Source organism: Ambystoma mexicanum, chromosome 1p (genome assembly GCF_040938575.1).
Source record: "Ambystoma mexicanum isolate Mex_15411 chromosome 1p, UKY_AmexF1_1, whole genome shotgun sequence".
Classification (NCBI taxonomy): domain Eukaryota; kingdom Metazoa; phylum Chordata; class Amphibia; order Caudata; family Ambystomatidae; genus Ambystoma; species Ambystoma mexicanum.
The window spans coordinates 1056484237-1056500744 of NC_090921.1; the positions used below are offsets into that span (position 1 = coordinate 1056484237).

The window sequence follows — 16508 nt, forward strand, 5'->3', positions numbered from 1 at the left end:
CCCTTCGCACGTCGGTCAAATGCACCCAATACTTCAGGCCCTTTACTTTTACTGCTGTGGGCGTGCAAAACACTACTTCGTATGGGCCATGGAACCGTGGTGCATTCCACCGACGTACAAAACTCCTGACATATATGAATTCGCCCGGCATCAGCTGTAGCTGTTGTTCAGGTGTAGGAACTGATCCTGTTATGTTTCCTTCCTCTCGCGTGAATGGTGGAGAGAGCTGCTTTGATATTGCGCGCGCTGCCCTTGTCAATTTTTTCAAATAGTCTGTGAATTCGTCTCCCAGTATCGCAGCGCTTCTGTGTGCATCTGAGTGTTCGCGCAGTGGGGAGTGTGCTGTGTGCATTCGTCTCCCAGTCACAATTTCATGCGGGGACAAATGGTGGTCTTTGCTTGGCTGATTTCTCAGCTCAAATAGCGCAAGGGGCAAACAGTAAATCCAGTTCTTTTTTAATGAAAAGCATAGTTTTGATAACCTCCCTTTTAATAGTCCGTTCATCTTTTCCACTACGACATTACTTTGAGGATGATAAATCGAGCACAATTTATGCTTTATCCCCAACAATGTAGTTACTTCCTTGAAGAGCTCGTTTACAAAGTGAGTGCCGTTGTCCGAGCGAATCACGTCACAAATTCCCCAGCGCGGGAACACTTCCCTCACTAAGAACTTTGCAGCGCTTTTAGCATCAGGTCGTGCACATGGGCCTGCTTCTACCCACCTTGAAAATGGGCATACAACCACGATCATGTAACGTGCCCCATTACATCTTTCTCCCATGTCTGCGTAATCGATATGTAGCTCTCTGAATGGCCCAACTGGTTTTGGAATTGTTCCTCGGAGTGTACGTAACGTCATTCCTGAATTGTATATCTGACATGTTGTGCATTCCAGTGCTAACCGAGATATGTGCTCCTGAAGACAGGGCACGAACCATTCCTCCTGTATCTCTGCTGCGATGTGTTGTTTGGTATTGTGTGCAGGGAAGTGTAGTTGTTGAAATGCAATTTCCAATAAATTTACCGGCATTACCACTTTTCCTGAGTTATTTTGTCGCCACAGTAAGTCTGTTGCCGATTTGCTGCACCCTCGTTTGGTCCACATCAATTTTTCCTCTACACTAGCTCCTTCCTGTAATTCTAGTATTTGCGATATAGGCATCATATTGTAGCCTTCTGGGAGCCCTTCGGTTATCTTGTGCTGCAGCATGTACTCACCTGCTTCATATTTCTGAAAGTAGGAAGCTTCCTTGGCGGCAGCGTCTGCTGCCGCGTTTCCCAAAGACACAGCATCTGTGTTGGATGTATGTGCTTGGCACTTCACTATTGCTACCGCTGTGGGGTTTTGCAGGGCCTCAATCAATTCCTTTAGCAATTCTGCATGCTGCACCGGAGTCCCATCTGCTCGTCGAAACCCCCTCCGCCCCCATCTTGCCAAGCCCCCATCTTGCCAAACCCCCATGCACTGTTGTCATGTAGGCGGAGTCTGTGTATATTGTCACTGCACAACCTTTAGCTGCATGTAGTGCTTCTATGAGTGCAATCAGTTCTGCTGCCTGTGCGGAGTAATGTGATGGGAGGCGGCATTGCACTAGTGTCTCATACTCACCGTCTTCTAATCTCACCACTGCCATACCCACATGTTTCTCTCCCGTGTCCATGTCAATTGATGCTGACCCGTCTACGAAGTACACTTCCCCCTCGCTCAGAGCATTCTCACACACCACTATGTCCTCCCCTCTTTCTCCTCTGTGCGTTGCACAATCGTGTTCCTGCATGTCCTCTAGTGTGCATGCTTCTGTAATGAAGGTTGCTGGGTTTACTGTCTTGCATCTCACCACATGGATATTGGCGCTGGACAATATTATCTCATAAGCGGTTGCCCGCTGTGTTGTCAGTGTGCTTTTTGACCTCTCAAGTATTGCAAATAAAGAATGTTCCACAAACAATGTCACGGGGCATCCCATTACTATTGTGGCACTTTTCTCAATTGCGAACGCGGCTGCAGCGAGTGATTGCTCGCACGCGAAATGTCCTTGCATCACAGCATCTAGAGTGCCACTATAGTAAGCCAGAGGCTTGTGTCCTAAGGACGTCTTCTGTGTCAATACAGCTGTCATTAGTGTTCCCTTGCAGTGTGAGAACAGGTAAAATTCTTGTCCATAATCAGGATTTGCGAGTACTGGAGCGCTTGAAATTAGATCTTTTAATGCTTTAAAGGAGGCGCTCATTTCCTCCGTCCATTCTAGTTTCTTGTTCTCCTGTTGGGCCTCCTTGAGTGCTTGTAGTAGGGGTCTGGTGTATGCCGCATAATCTAATATCCATGCTCGGGAGTAGTTGCACATCCCCAGGAATTTTTGCATGTCTTTTACTGTTGTGGGTTCTCCTACTGATCTTATTGCTTCTACCCTGTCGGGGATTATTCTTTTTCCATCTTTTGATATTAACTGTCCCAGGTATAGAACCTCTGTCAGACAGTACTGTAGCTTTCCCTTGTCGACTTTGTACCCCTTGTTGGCCAATCGAGTCAGGAGTGTCATTGAATCTTTTCTGAATCTCTCTTCGTCTTGTGCACAGACGAGTAAATCGTCTACGTACTGAATTATGGTACTCTCAACTGATAAGTTCCCTAGGTCTTCATGCAATATGCGGTTGAATATGCTCGGGCTCTCGCAGTATCCCTGTGGTAATCTGCAATGTTCATATCTCTTTCCCCCTAGCGTGAATGTTGTCAAGTACCTACTTTCTTCAGCCAGAGGGATGGAGAAAAATGCGTTTTTCAGGTCAACCACCGTGAAATGTGATGCCTGTTTTGGGATGCTACATAGTATTGATGCAGGGTTCGGGACCAAGGGGAACTCTTTCTGAATTACATCATTTAAGGGGCGTAAATCTTGTATCATACTCCAAGACCCTCCTTTTGCTTTTTTGATTGGGTAAATGCATGTGTTACATGGTGAATTTGAGGGCACTATGATCCCTTGTGCTGGCAGTGCATTTATTGTCTCTTTTATCCCTTCTTCAGCTTCACGGGACAATGGATACTGTTTTACTCGGGGTAGAATTGCTCTCTGTTTCAGTTTAATTATCACTGGTTGTACTCCATGCAACAGCCCTACATCATGGGGGCCTGTTGTCCACAAATTATTTGGTACGAGCCTCATGTCATCATCGAAGAATGACGGTGGTGCTCCTACCACTGCCATCAGCTGAACGGGGATTTCCCTGGCCTGAATCAAAATGTCACAGGGCATCGCTATTTCCATTACTATTTCACCATCCCCCTCTGCATCTGAGAAGAGATCCTCATTTGTTAGGTCTCTTAGGGCGATATCGCAAAATGTGTACAGTGTTTGAAAAATGCAAATGAGGAGTGTCTATGCAGTGATACATCTATCAATAAACTAGCTTTTGTTTTAAAACAAGCATTGTGAATTATTATACATACTATATAATATAAAGAACCAGTTGGTTTTATGACTTGAAAACATTTATTAATTTAAATAAAATACATATTTAATACTGAGACAAAAAATCTTATACCACATTATAGCAAAGAAGGAACATACATTCAACAAAGGAGACCCCCTGCATTATTTGGATAATCATATGGGCCTGTAGCATCTTCGACATGGCCTAAACATTTCAGAGTCATGCATGACGTGGGTGGGTAAAGATTCTTTAAACCAGCTGGTATTCCATTCCTTTTTTGGGGCTGGTGGAGCGGAACTGCTTATAGGGTTGAGTAAAAGACTGTGTTCTTGGCGAGGAGTAGCGGAAACCCCAGTTTTTTGCCGCTCCAGAAGGCGTTGTTGGGCGACATTACCCATGACCGAAGTCGGAATATTTACAACAGCGACTGCTTGCATAAACTCGTTCCAGCTGATGGGGGCATTTATTATTGACGTGGGTGCTGGTTTGCAACACCCAGTACTAGATTGTGCAGGCTCGAACCCCTTGAACCCCTGCCTTTGGAAATAAACTCTCCCCTTTCGGACCAGCAGCCATATCCTTTGCGAGTGTCATCTTATGTAGCAATAGTTCAGCATAAGGTTTATAGCGTTGGCTAAGAGTGTTTACCACATCAGCCACAACCGGATTTCACACCGCTAGATTCTTCCATCAGCATGTATAGAGTTAGTTTGTTTTTCTCTGCATCGCTGTGGCAGGCGTGGTTTAAGTATTTATGCAGAATATTCAAATATAAGTACGCTTTATTATGCCTAGCTAACTCAGATCTGTTTAAAACATCCTTCATTTCTGAGTCGAGACGCATGGTAACAACTTGTCATATATCCCAATCTGGCGCGGGTGTGTGAGCCATTAGGCTTTCTAACTGACGCTTGTACACCAAATACATTTTATAGGTGTGTTCCATTATTGTCCCCAAAGCAAGCTGGTGATTAGCGGTAAGGCTATGCCTATGAGTGATCCTATGAACCCACTGGCCTGCAAGACCACCTTTCTTTTCACCCATAGCAAGATTTGCTTATTGCTCAGTTTATTGATTACGTTCTTTTTCAACACACTTATTTGGCTGTCTGTTAGGGGGACCTGTCCCTTTAAAGTGTTCCGAGCAATCTCCGAAATAGTGGCCACCAAATCGTCAGAGGCCGATGCTAGAATGGCCTTGAGTTGTCGAGGGATGACATATACAAGCATTTTCAGCAGCGTGATGTTTCTGCGGTATGCGTGTCGACATGGTCAAAGCACGACCGTCTACTGATATCGTGCCTGATGTTTTTTAGATGTCTTTTTCAAGATGTAAACAGCAGGTAATTCCGGTGGAAATATACTGGTGCGCAATCGATAATCCTCTAGAGTGGTTGTTTTTAAATCAACCAGGAGATATCCGTAGGGCTAACTGGTAGCGTCTTCAAAAGCCTCCAAGAAAAAATGTGTTTTGCTCGGATACATCTGGCGGGCTATCACAGCTAATTGTTGTTTATCACAAAGGGTTTTAAATTACACTATATAACTAGCATTTAGTGTTATAGATATGTTGGTCTTGACATTGTTAAATATGTTTTGCACGCTATGACAAATGCTTAGAATGCGATGATGGGAATATTGAGTGTAGGCTTTTTCTAGTTCAGCATTCTGACCCCCTCCCCCGCCCCCAGTCATCAAATCGTCCACAATAAATCATATTCAACATGCTCGGCGGAAATAATTGATAGTCGTTGAGACTCTCGGGCATACCTTCTACAAATTGCAGGTGTTTAAACTGCTGTTGCAAGGCGTTGTAAAGAGGTTGCCAGCAACTGTAAAACGAAATAATATTATCTAAATGTTTGACAAAATAACTCATGTTGCAGCTGTAAGAGCTAGCCAGCACACACGCAAAGGGGTGTTGGAGACTAGAAGCCATCATTTTTATTTATTCATTTATTTATGTCGCGCCGGTCGCCCGCAGGCATCATGGCATAACATGAAGACACATCAAACAACAAGGCGACTAACATGGAGACAGGACAATAAAAGAATGGTGGCTGTTTTTTGGTAGTTATTTAAAGAGGAGGGTTTTCAGCTTTTTCCTGAAGCTCAGAAGGTTGGTTTCTAGTCTTAGATCTACAGGTAGACTGGTTCCATTTGATGGCTGCGGATATGGGGAAGGCTTTACCCATTCCGTTGGATCTTTTGTGAGAGGCTCCTGTGATTTGGCCTCTTAATGAACGGCCTGGAACAGATCTAAACATTTTTGATTCGAGATATGCTGGAGCTTTCCCATAAAGGCATTTGTGGACCAGCGTCATGGCCTTGAGCAAGACCCAGTCTTCCACTCTGAGCCAATGAAGTTCCCTTATGTCATTACTAATGTGTTCAGTCTTGGGTTTCTGCTTGATAATCCTGATGGCATTATTTTGTATGTGCTGGAGTTTTGTAGTGCATGGTTTATTTGCACTAAGCATTAGCATTAGTGAGTTTCGGTAGTCCAGCCGTAATAGTATAATTGCTCTGGCTATTGTCGTACAGTTCTCTTCATTAATATAGGGCTTTATGGGTCTTAATAGTCTAAGATGATGCATGCAGCTTTTTGTAACATACGCAGTTTGAGCATCAGCACTCGTAGATGCCTCCATGATCATACCCAGTGTCTTGACCTTTCTGACACCCGGTATTGGGAATTCCTTGATTTGGAAAGATTTGTATTGAGGGATTAGTTTGGATCATGCTTGATGGGAGCCAAAGATCATTAGCTGTGTTTTCTTGCTGTTAAGGCATAACCAATTTTGATACATCCATCATTCAATGTGGTTGTATACTGATGTAACTGAATTGCTGTCCTCTGCGTAGTTTCCACTTAGTTCCAATACCAGCTGGATGTCATCAGCATAGTTGGCGAAAAAGACCTTGATGTTGTCCAGGACTTCACAGAGTAGTCTTAGGTAAAGGTTGAACAGTAGGGGCGATATGCTGGCTTCCCGTGGGATTCCGCAAAGAATGTCAATTGCGTAGAGAATTTATCACCCCAATGAACTTTAGATTTTCTATTGGAGAGAAAGGAAAAGAGCCATCCAATTGCATCGTCTGAACTTTTTCCAGCACGCGTTCGATAAGTGTTACGCTCACCTGGCTCTCACAGGGGCGTTGGTCGTACCCGGACAGCTGCGGTCTCCACCCACGTGATGCGTAGTGCAGCGATGACTGACTGGATTTGCCTTCCTAATCTTGTCTGCTTAACCCGTAGAAATATTCTCCTTATATTCTTGAAAGATGAGCTCTCCATCCTGCGTGGATTTGTAGGGGCGCGTCGATTCCAGTTACTTCACTGGTTTGAAGGCTCGGGAGAGTTCCGGAGAGTATTGACTTTGAGGTTCTTGGTGAGGACCAGTAAGTATTAAGTTCATAGAGTTCAATATGTCAGATGTTCACTATTGTTCCCCCCCCTTCCTTTCTTGTCTTGCAGCTGGCTCGTGAAAAGATGCTCTTGTGGCAGCTGGTGGCGCTCAGGTAAGAGTCTGTATTACCCGGCGCTGTCCGGTAAATGTTGCACGAGGAAAACGTGTTGTTTTGTCTCTCTTTACAGATGCGGCACGTGAAAATATGGAGAGTCACAAAAGGATGCCTCCGGTGGTAAATCAGATAAGTCTATGGTGGTAAGAATTATATTTGTTGGTTCCCTCGGCTCACCTTGTGGTTTTCTTTTGTCTCCTAAATGCCGAAGTTTGGCGAAGAAATGATGGAGGCAGCGCCGACCCGAAGGATGCTGTGAAGACTGGCGAGTATGGCGCGGCACTGCAGCTGGAGGTGCGGCGCGTGCAGAAATGATGTTCTTTACAGGTCCAGAGACAAGATGGATCCAGAATCAGGTGTGGAATAGAAATAAGTTAGTTTTCTAACCTTGTCCCATTCTTTCCTCTTTGTTTTAGGAGCTCCGGATTTGAGGCGGGCGTGGCAGAAGACTGGATGCAGGCTGCAGGCACGGTGAGTGTTAAGCTGCTGGATTCAGAATAACGCGAAGCGTGTGTTGCTGGTCGGGTGTGGTTTAAATAGCCTCAAAAGTAGTCCCAGGTAAGAAGTCCCTAGAACCACACCCGAGTAAAAAATAGTCCCTGTAGAAAAATAGTCCCTTTCAGGCTTCATGTTGGATTGGAGTCATTTGCAGCATGGTCTGCCTGAGGTAAGTAATGACTGTGACCCTGGCGCTTTAGGCACCAGGACCGATTCCTACTATGAGCCTGGGGCCTAAGGCGCCAGGACTGAACCCAGATAGCCCCTAGCTGGGGCTGCTGAGGTTTTACTAAATGGCTAGATGCCTGCTCCCGGGGCTGATGGGCTTGGTCCGGATGCCTGGGGGTAGGCATCATGACAGCAAGACTGTGGTCGAGGAGGTCAAAAGCGGCGCTCAGATCAAGTAGTATAAGAAGACCAGTATTCCCTTTGCCGGTGATATGTAGCATGTGGGTCTAAAGGTTCTGCATCGTAGTTTCCGTGCTGTGTGCAGCACGGAACCAGATTGTTGGTGGTGTAATATGTTGTTGGACTCCACGTATGCTTGTAGTTGGACGGTGGCGATCTTGTCTAGCACCTTCAAAATGAAATTACAATTGGTGATGGGTCTTAGGTTGGTAGGATCTCGATGATCGAGGTTGGGCTTCTTTACTAGAGGGGTGACTGTGACTGTCTTTATACTTATAGGCACAACCTTGTCCCGGAATGATGGGTTGACGATTTTCATAAGTAGCGGTGCAAATAGGTCTGCATTCTCTTGTATTATTTTTAGTGGTAGGATGTTTTCTGCGCATGCGGTGGGCTTCATGGTGGCTAAGATTTGCTGTATGTCTTCTAAAGATGTTTTTTAGAACCTGAAGGGTTCAGTGGGGTTAGATGTGGCCCTTGTAGGTGGTTGTACTGGAGTTGTCTGGTCAGTTTGAGCTCTTGATATCAGGTCTCTGACTTTTTGATTTTATCAAAGAAGGCAGTTTGGACTCTGTCGCAGTCTTCCTGTGAAGGCGTAAAAGTGGGTATAGTGTTTTTGGGTCTTTTCTATGGATTTCAGGATTTTGAATAATTTGCCAGAGGCATTGCGGCAGATTTTATTTGATTGTTATAGACATTTTTCTTTGCCTACCGAATACATTCTCTGTAGGTTTTTTCCGATTCTTTCCAGCTATCCTTGTTCCTGGAGGTTGGTTCTTTCAGCCATTTCCTTTCCCGATTTCTTTTTTTCTTTCTTTAATGACGTGAGGTCAGAATTGAACCAATTTTGCTGGTTGTTTTTCGGTCGAATGAGTTTGTATGTTAATGGTGCCTTCTGGTCGACTAGCACCTTTGCATGGTGCATTAAGGTGTCCAGGATGACCTTGCAGGTGTCTTCGTCTGTGCTGTCCGTTACGGTATCTTTGATAAATTGATCTAGGTGCGTTCTCTCCATTTTCTCAAAGTTGCGGCTCAGAGTCTTCTTGGCCACTTTGGAGATTTTCTGTTTAGTTGACTGCAGGGTGAGTGAGCATTAACAAAACATTTACAGATATCTAAGTGCGAGCTTCTAGGGTGAGGTTAAATCACAATGGGTGGTTAGCCTTTCAATCTTCTAGAAGATGATAAGCAAACATTACTGTATTTGCGCATTTCTATTTGCTGTTTAAGTGCTACATAAACACAAATTAAATGCGTGGCCTCCTCTAAATAGGTAAAAGCTGTAAATAAAAAACATGATCCAACCATTAATACTGTATAAGACCCATGCACTGTATATCACACACAACATAACTTTACAAGCTATAATAAATTCGGCATATAGCAAGCCATCCCATCACCCCTGTAAAAAAAAAAACATTGGGTTACTGTTTGTCAGCCATTCCCTGACATCTGTTAAAAAGAACAGCTCCATGCCTCACGGCCTCCCAGACATTCCTCAGGGCCCTTGTATAAATCAGAAAAACAACAATTTAGATTGTTGGGGGCCCCCCAGCCTTGGGCCCTTACGATCAACAACCAAGATTAATCAAAACATTGCTCCATATTCTGCAGTGCTGGTTCTGGAGATCAGAACCACTAGGTGTAGCCCACTCCCTCGATTGATATCTTGGTAGCTGCAGCTCCTCTGGTGTATATTCCTAGGTGATGACGAAGCAATGGGCGCCATCATCTCCTCTCTACCTTGTGCTTGCGGTTAGTGATTGGGCCCAAAAACCCTGCTTTTTTCTGAAGACATTTCCATAACCCTTTTTGCTGGGGCTCCTTAAACTAGCCCAAAAACCATTGTTCATTTGTGGTGGCAACCCCATGCCTTTGTGGCTTGAAGTCCCCTGAGAACCAGCGAACGGCACACTGCATAAATCCTTGCTACGCAGATCCAACCTCGAGGACTCGGACACATCCATTGGCATTCCTAGATCCACTTTCCCACGCTTTGATGTTGGCAAAATTGCACAATCCGCGATACATCCCAGATCTATGACATCAGCGTCTGCAAGGGTCCACACAGTGCTGGAAAAGCGCAGAGCCCATGATGGTTTATCGGTCCCCCAAGCCTCATTCTTGGGGCCTCAAAACATCCCCCTAAGCAGGCTGTTTTTCCAGAAGCGGCCTGCTGCAACATCCAATTGTTGAGACATTTCTATACAAAACATAAAAAATATACAATCAATATAAAACATATTTTACACATTACAATATTCAGCATATCTCAATATTCAACATCTTAAACCCTTATAACAACGAAGCACACCTTGACCCCAAATATAACACTGATTCTTGGCAGCCTTTAAAATGTCAACCACCAGTCTGATCTGTGACACATTGGCAAAAGTGCCAATATTATATAAAGGTTGGAAATATATATTTTTAAATGCATGGCACACAATTAAGAAAGCCTGTTGCAAATGCATCCCAAGAGCCCGAGGATTAAATTAATATATTGTACTTATTACAAAACATCGGACAACTGGGCCATTAAAGCAGCTATGGCCCCATTTAATAATTGTGCTCTCCAACCAGGCCTAAAGTCTAAATTAATATAATGTAATTAATACATCAGCCTAGAATTCTGGCTGTAAGCACAGCCCTCCTCAAAACTTGTAGAGCTTGCATATTTCGGCGCAACCTGCATTCAAATTCAGGTTGCTCACATGCGACGGACTATTCTTCAAAAGCACTAATTTTGTTATTAAATGAAGTCTTGGGTCTAACATTCTCCATTTCTGCTTTACTGTGCCTACATAAAGGACACGGCTATTAGCTTTGTCAATGTATTTTTTTCTTCTAAAACGTATTCATACATGGTCCAACCCTGAATGCATTTGTAACATTGTTTAAAGCAACAGTCCTGTTTGGTTGTATGACATCAAAATTAATTGTTTGAAGTTTTCCACAAAAATAACATATGCCACTTCCCAATGCCCCATGAATCTTGTGTACACATCTGCTTTCACATGCTATGGCCTGGTTTAGCATTTTAAAAAAAGTTTAAATAATTTTGGGGTTTAAAAATGTAATTATAGAAATGCTATCAATATGGTGCATGTCCTCTAAACACACCCTGGTTATTTACTGGTGTTCACTAGAACACACAAGACATTTTCTAAATCTACAAAATAAGGCTTAGCACTGTTGCTGCAGGCTGCCAGAACCCTATAGCACATAACAGTTCATAATGCTAGTCTGCCTTATTTAGCCAGACACATTCCAAAGACAGGATGTGAACATTCCTCATATACTACTTATGCCATGTTTAAAAAATCAACAATTTCTTCCCTTATATAAAAATAAAATCTAAACCTTTGGTCACATCATGTGTGCTGTTTAGCAATAAACTCAATCTCATTCTTGCATGACCGTGCATCTTGTTGGCCTCACAATGCATCTATATTTTATTCACACACCTGCCCCCAAAGGGCCTAAGCGCGTATCTATCCAGAATATGCTATTTCAAATTTGAAACCCTCTGAGTATGCTCAGAGGGTTTAATATTTAGATGCCGGACTATTAACTCACTGAGCTATAAACACAAAAATGTTTACACATTATCTAGTTTATTTGAAAATGCCTACACACAGTTGTGCAAGACTGCAGAAAAATAAAAAAAAATAAAAAAACGAAGTTTGCAAGAAATACTCAATCTTCCCCAGCCACTATATTCGTCTTAATAGAAGCACACTATAGACACGCATAACACATTTTACCCCTCAGTTGAAATGTGCAATCCAGCTTACCTTAATGTTCTTTCATGAAAATAAGACCTCTTCAGTCACAGAGCCTGCAGACAGTAGAATTCTAGTGATTCAGGACAGTGTAGCAATCCTCTGTGGCTTTAAAGCAATATTTCTGGCTGGCTTCCAAAGGCTGGTTTTTAAAGGCCCTACAGTTGGCCCCACACCCTCTGTGGCCTGTTATCAGCAGTCTAAACCTTGACATATTCTGTACATACAGTATGACGCAGACCTGTATTTTATTAGTCACGCGTACAAATGCAGAAATGTAACTAACGAGACAATGTTATTGTCTTCTTCCCACCCTGAAAAATCCTCCCTATCACCAACCCCTAATGCTGTCCTATGCTAAATACAATGGATATTAATTGTATATTGAAATGTCAATATTGGTTTTGTATGTATTATTTTAATGATATAGCCCGGTTTTGATAAAGGCCATGGAGGCGAAACACGTGTCAACCTATTAGGGCTTAAAATAATTAAAACAAATCAAGGAATATACAAATCTATAAAATGTCTGACGCATCCTTACTAAACAAATCTCTATATAACGGAGTGGGTTTATCCGATTTACTCCAGGAGTGCGACTTGCAGGATCCATCTAATACAAGGATCGAGTCGCCGGATATAGAAAGAGAATAAAACCCAAAAGAGTTGTGCTAAAATAGTTTTTTAAAAGATCTAATATAAACCAAAACCAATTTATTAATCTCCCAATATGGCATAACTCCAAATGAACTATTAACAAGAAACAAATAGGTTGGGAAACATGAATCGAGAAGAAACTATTCTACACTTATCTTTTTATTCTACACTTATCAACTGTCAGATAAAAATAAGCCATTCACAGTTGCAGAACTTCAACGCAAATACGGTCTACCAAACAGAGGATTTTTGGTAATCATCTTGAACTAATCGAAATAATAAACAAACTTAGGGAAAACTACAAATCAGTAAATAATACCATAGAGGACTTTCATCTGCCGAGCAAAATATACAAAGCCGGCTCATTCTATAAAAACAGAATCCCCATCAACAAAGTGGCAAAAAATCAGCACTAAATGGGAACAGAATTTAGACATTGATGTTGATCTCACCCAATGAGTACAGATCTACAAAAGTATGAGCACAGCGTTGAGAGCTGTCAGTAAATCCCAAACACTACTCTTAATACTACATAGGGCTCTAAGGTCACCAACAAGAATGCAAAAAGGCCAAAATCATTGACAGTAAATCCCCTCAAGAAGTATGCCCACTTGAGCACATGCTCTGCCCATGCTCATCCAGTTTTTGGAATGAGGTAACACAGTCTATCGTAGGCATACTGCAGCTGAACCCTAAAAAACACACTAAAATAACTTTGTATAAGCACCTTGAATAAAGACAACTCACGACCCCCAAGAACACACTGCTGCTAGACACATTACTAGTGTTTTCCATCCAATGCATTAACTCACAACTGGGAAAATCAAGAACCGCTATCCTATAGACTATGGTGGAACTCTGTATGCCAGTTCCACAGGCTACAAAAAACACTCTGCCGGGACCCAAGGTGACTTGCAAACTTTACACAAATATGGAACCCATTTGAAACCTACAAAAAAGGCATTTCAGTGCTGGACTACCCTTGTGGGTGGGGCAAAGACTGATATGCAAATGGATATTCCTCCTTTGTGAAATGTACAGTGAGCAAAAAGCGATGTCTGAGGACTCTCAAAGTGGGAAAAAAACACAGGTTATCATGCCATGTTTATTCTAGAGAAGGTCGCCTGCTACATTTTTGTCCATTTAAAAACTACTTAAACCACATCTAACCTAGTGGCACAAACACAAAACTACGTCATAACCTTAGTAATATAAAACCCTCCACAACCATTTCCCTAAACGTTCCATGGGTGGATATAATGGTCCAGGGTCTGAGTAAAACCACGAAGGGTTAGTAAAAGTGAACACAAAGGGGAAACAGAACACAGAAAATTAGGCCACAGGGGAAAAATGGAAACAAGTATAATTAGGTAGCAAGGGAACAGGGAAAACAAGCAGTTTTAAAAAGTAAATAAATACAGATATCGAGTACAAATGCAGTTTTGAAAGGAACCTTGAGAAGCAGAAATACATTTAATAAAAATTGGTATGAACGAGTATCAAAAGATTAGTAATAAGGAATCTAATGGTAATACACATACAAATAGGCGCACACAGATGCATCACCTCCAACTGGAAAAATCAAGAACCATCGTCCTATAGACTATGGTGGAACTCTGTATGCCAGTTCCACGGGCTAGATAAAACACTCTGCTGGGACCCAAGGTAACTTGTGAAATTTACACAAATATGGAACCCATTTGAAACCTACAAAAAAGGCATTTCGGTGCTGGACTACCCTTGTGGGTGGGGCAAAGACTGATATGCAAATGGATATTCCTCCTTTGTGAAATGTACAGTGAGCAAAAAGCGATGTCTGAGGACTCTCAAAGTGGGAAAAAAAACACAGGTTATCATGCCATGTTCATTCTAGAGAGGGTCGCCTGCTACATTTTTACGTCATAACCTTAGTAATATAAAATCCTCCACAACCATTTCCCTAAACGTTCCATGGGTGGATATAATGGTCCGGGGTCTGAGCACCACCCCCCCAGAACAGAGGGATTATCCCAGGATTAACTAAGGAATATTGAGATCAGAAGCTGTTATAAAGTGAACGAAGGGTGAGTAAAAGTGAACACAAAGGGGAAACAGAACACAGAGAAATTAGGCCACAGGGGAAAAATGGAAACAAGTATAATTGGGTAGCAAGGGAACAGGGAAAACAAGCAGTTTTAAAAAGTAAATAAATACAGATATTGAGTACAAATGCAGTTTTTAAAGGAACCTTGAGAAGCAGAAATACATTTTAAAAAAATTGGTACGAACGAGTATCAAAAGGTTAGTAATAAGGAATCTAATGGTAATACACATACAAATAGGCGCACACAGATACATCACCTCCAACTGGAAAAATCAAGAACCATCGTCCTATAGACTATGGTGGAACTCTGTATGCCAGTTCCACAGGCTAGATAAAGCACTCTGCTGGGACCCAAGGTAACTTGTGAAATGTACACAAATATGGAACCCATTTGAAAACTACCCGCCACAACCATTTTCCCAAATGTTCCATGGGTGGATATAATGGTCCGGGGTCCGCCCACCTCCCCCTTCCCAAATAGAAGTAAAACCGGACATTTCCTTATGGAAGCTACCAAGACTCTACCCTCTAGATGCTTGTGGTTCCCAAGTAGACCAACCTAACTGCAAATAAAACTAATGACTTTGTCATATTTAGTATAAATATAGATACCCTCAACACACGTGCTCACTGACACAGATCACACCATAGACATAGATGAACCAGCAATACCCCAGATATATTTACCAGATATATGTACTATTTACAGGTCCTCTCCGAAACTACATGGCCTTGTAACCTCTGATGCTCTCTTCTACTCTCTCTTCCTTACAACCTCTCTTGCTTTCTTCTCTCCTAAACCCAACAACAAACAGGTCCCAAATCAAAACTGAATAAGCACTACAAAGGGATGACTATGAGTTCTTCACCTCAAAATCACCTCACACATTACAAGCAGAGAGTCACGGTTGATAAGAGATTGGAATTGTTCAAAATCAGAAATCCACATCCCATAACAAGCAAAATGCAATAGACATATTTCACAACTCTCTGACTCATGTTGCTTGCTCAGACAAGCATTGTACCTACATGCCAGCCCTCTCGATTTAGGCGAGAGACTCCTGATTTTTATTTACTGGAGAAATTCTGTTCTCCCGCTTTCTGGAGCAAAATCTCCCTCCCACCAGTTATTTTTTTTATGTTATCGTTTTTCGTACCAGAGAAAAAGGTACAGCGCCACCGACACCCAAAGGCAACCTGGTGCTATGACTGAAAACATAAAAATCGCAAAGAAAAAAAGAGATTTAAAACAGTAGAGTTTTTAATGCCTTCCTGAATTGTAGATGACCAGACACCGCAGGAAGGGCGGTGGGGAGAGCATTGCACAGAATGGCAGCTTTGACCGAGAAAGCATGGCCACCAGTCCTCTCACGACGGACCTTAGGGACAGCCAAAAGAGAGCGGTCCCCAGAGCGAAGCGCATGGGCAGGAACACAGGGTCGAAAAAAGCGTGCGAGTTGAGAGCTTTGCAGGCAGCAGAATTTTGGAGCACCTTCAAGCGCCCAACTTTCTCCCAGACCACCTGAATATACACTGAATCCTATTCTATGTTGTGAGCGATTACGCCTTTTTTAAAATCTTTGTTAAATCTTTGTTGTTTCTTTGCAAAACCTCAATACAAATATTTTCTAATCAAACGCAAGTGCTTTTTTAATTGGTACCACTGAAGCAGAGCTCTCAAATTTCCCTCGCCCATGTGTGAGGCCAACCAGTCCTGTTTTTCCCCTTTGGCTTCTGGAATTGCTAGTTTTTGCTTTCCCAATTCAAATATGGGAAAACTACAAGCTCCAGAATGTTAAGCAAACCCAAGCTGTTTGGCCTTCTCACATGGCCTTGGAAACTTGAAAGTTTCGTTAAAGAAAGGTGCACAAATAAATGTTAGAACTCGGTGCTGTCTAAAACATCCCAGCTTTCCAAACATTCTTTTCAAAGATGGCTTACGTGTTTACACCTAGTCACGAGTTAACGTCCTTCTTCTATTTCAATCTGCCGTTTATTCTGACTGTAACACAGTTATTTATATTATTTATCAAAACGGTATTGTCCGTAACTAGAACGCTCAGTTGTGCCCCCCTTCGAAGAGCGAGCAGTGATGTGACGCCATCACGTCGCCTCTC

At 42.6% G+C, this 16508-nt stretch overlaps 1 long non-coding RNA gene across 1 annotated transcript; it reads right to left on the bottom strand.

Moving 5' to 3' along the window:
* Positions 1-3475: 3475 nt before the first annotated feature.
* On the bottom strand, positions 3476-16503 carry LOC138447973 (uncharacterized). The gene is made up of 2 exons (XR_011259977.1): positions 16333-16503; positions 3476-10069 (listed from the first exon to the last, which is right to left on the bottom strand). It is a non-coding gene; the product is annotated as an uncharacterized lncRNA (long non-coding RNA).
* Between the last annotated feature and the right edge of the window lie 5 nt (positions 16504-16508).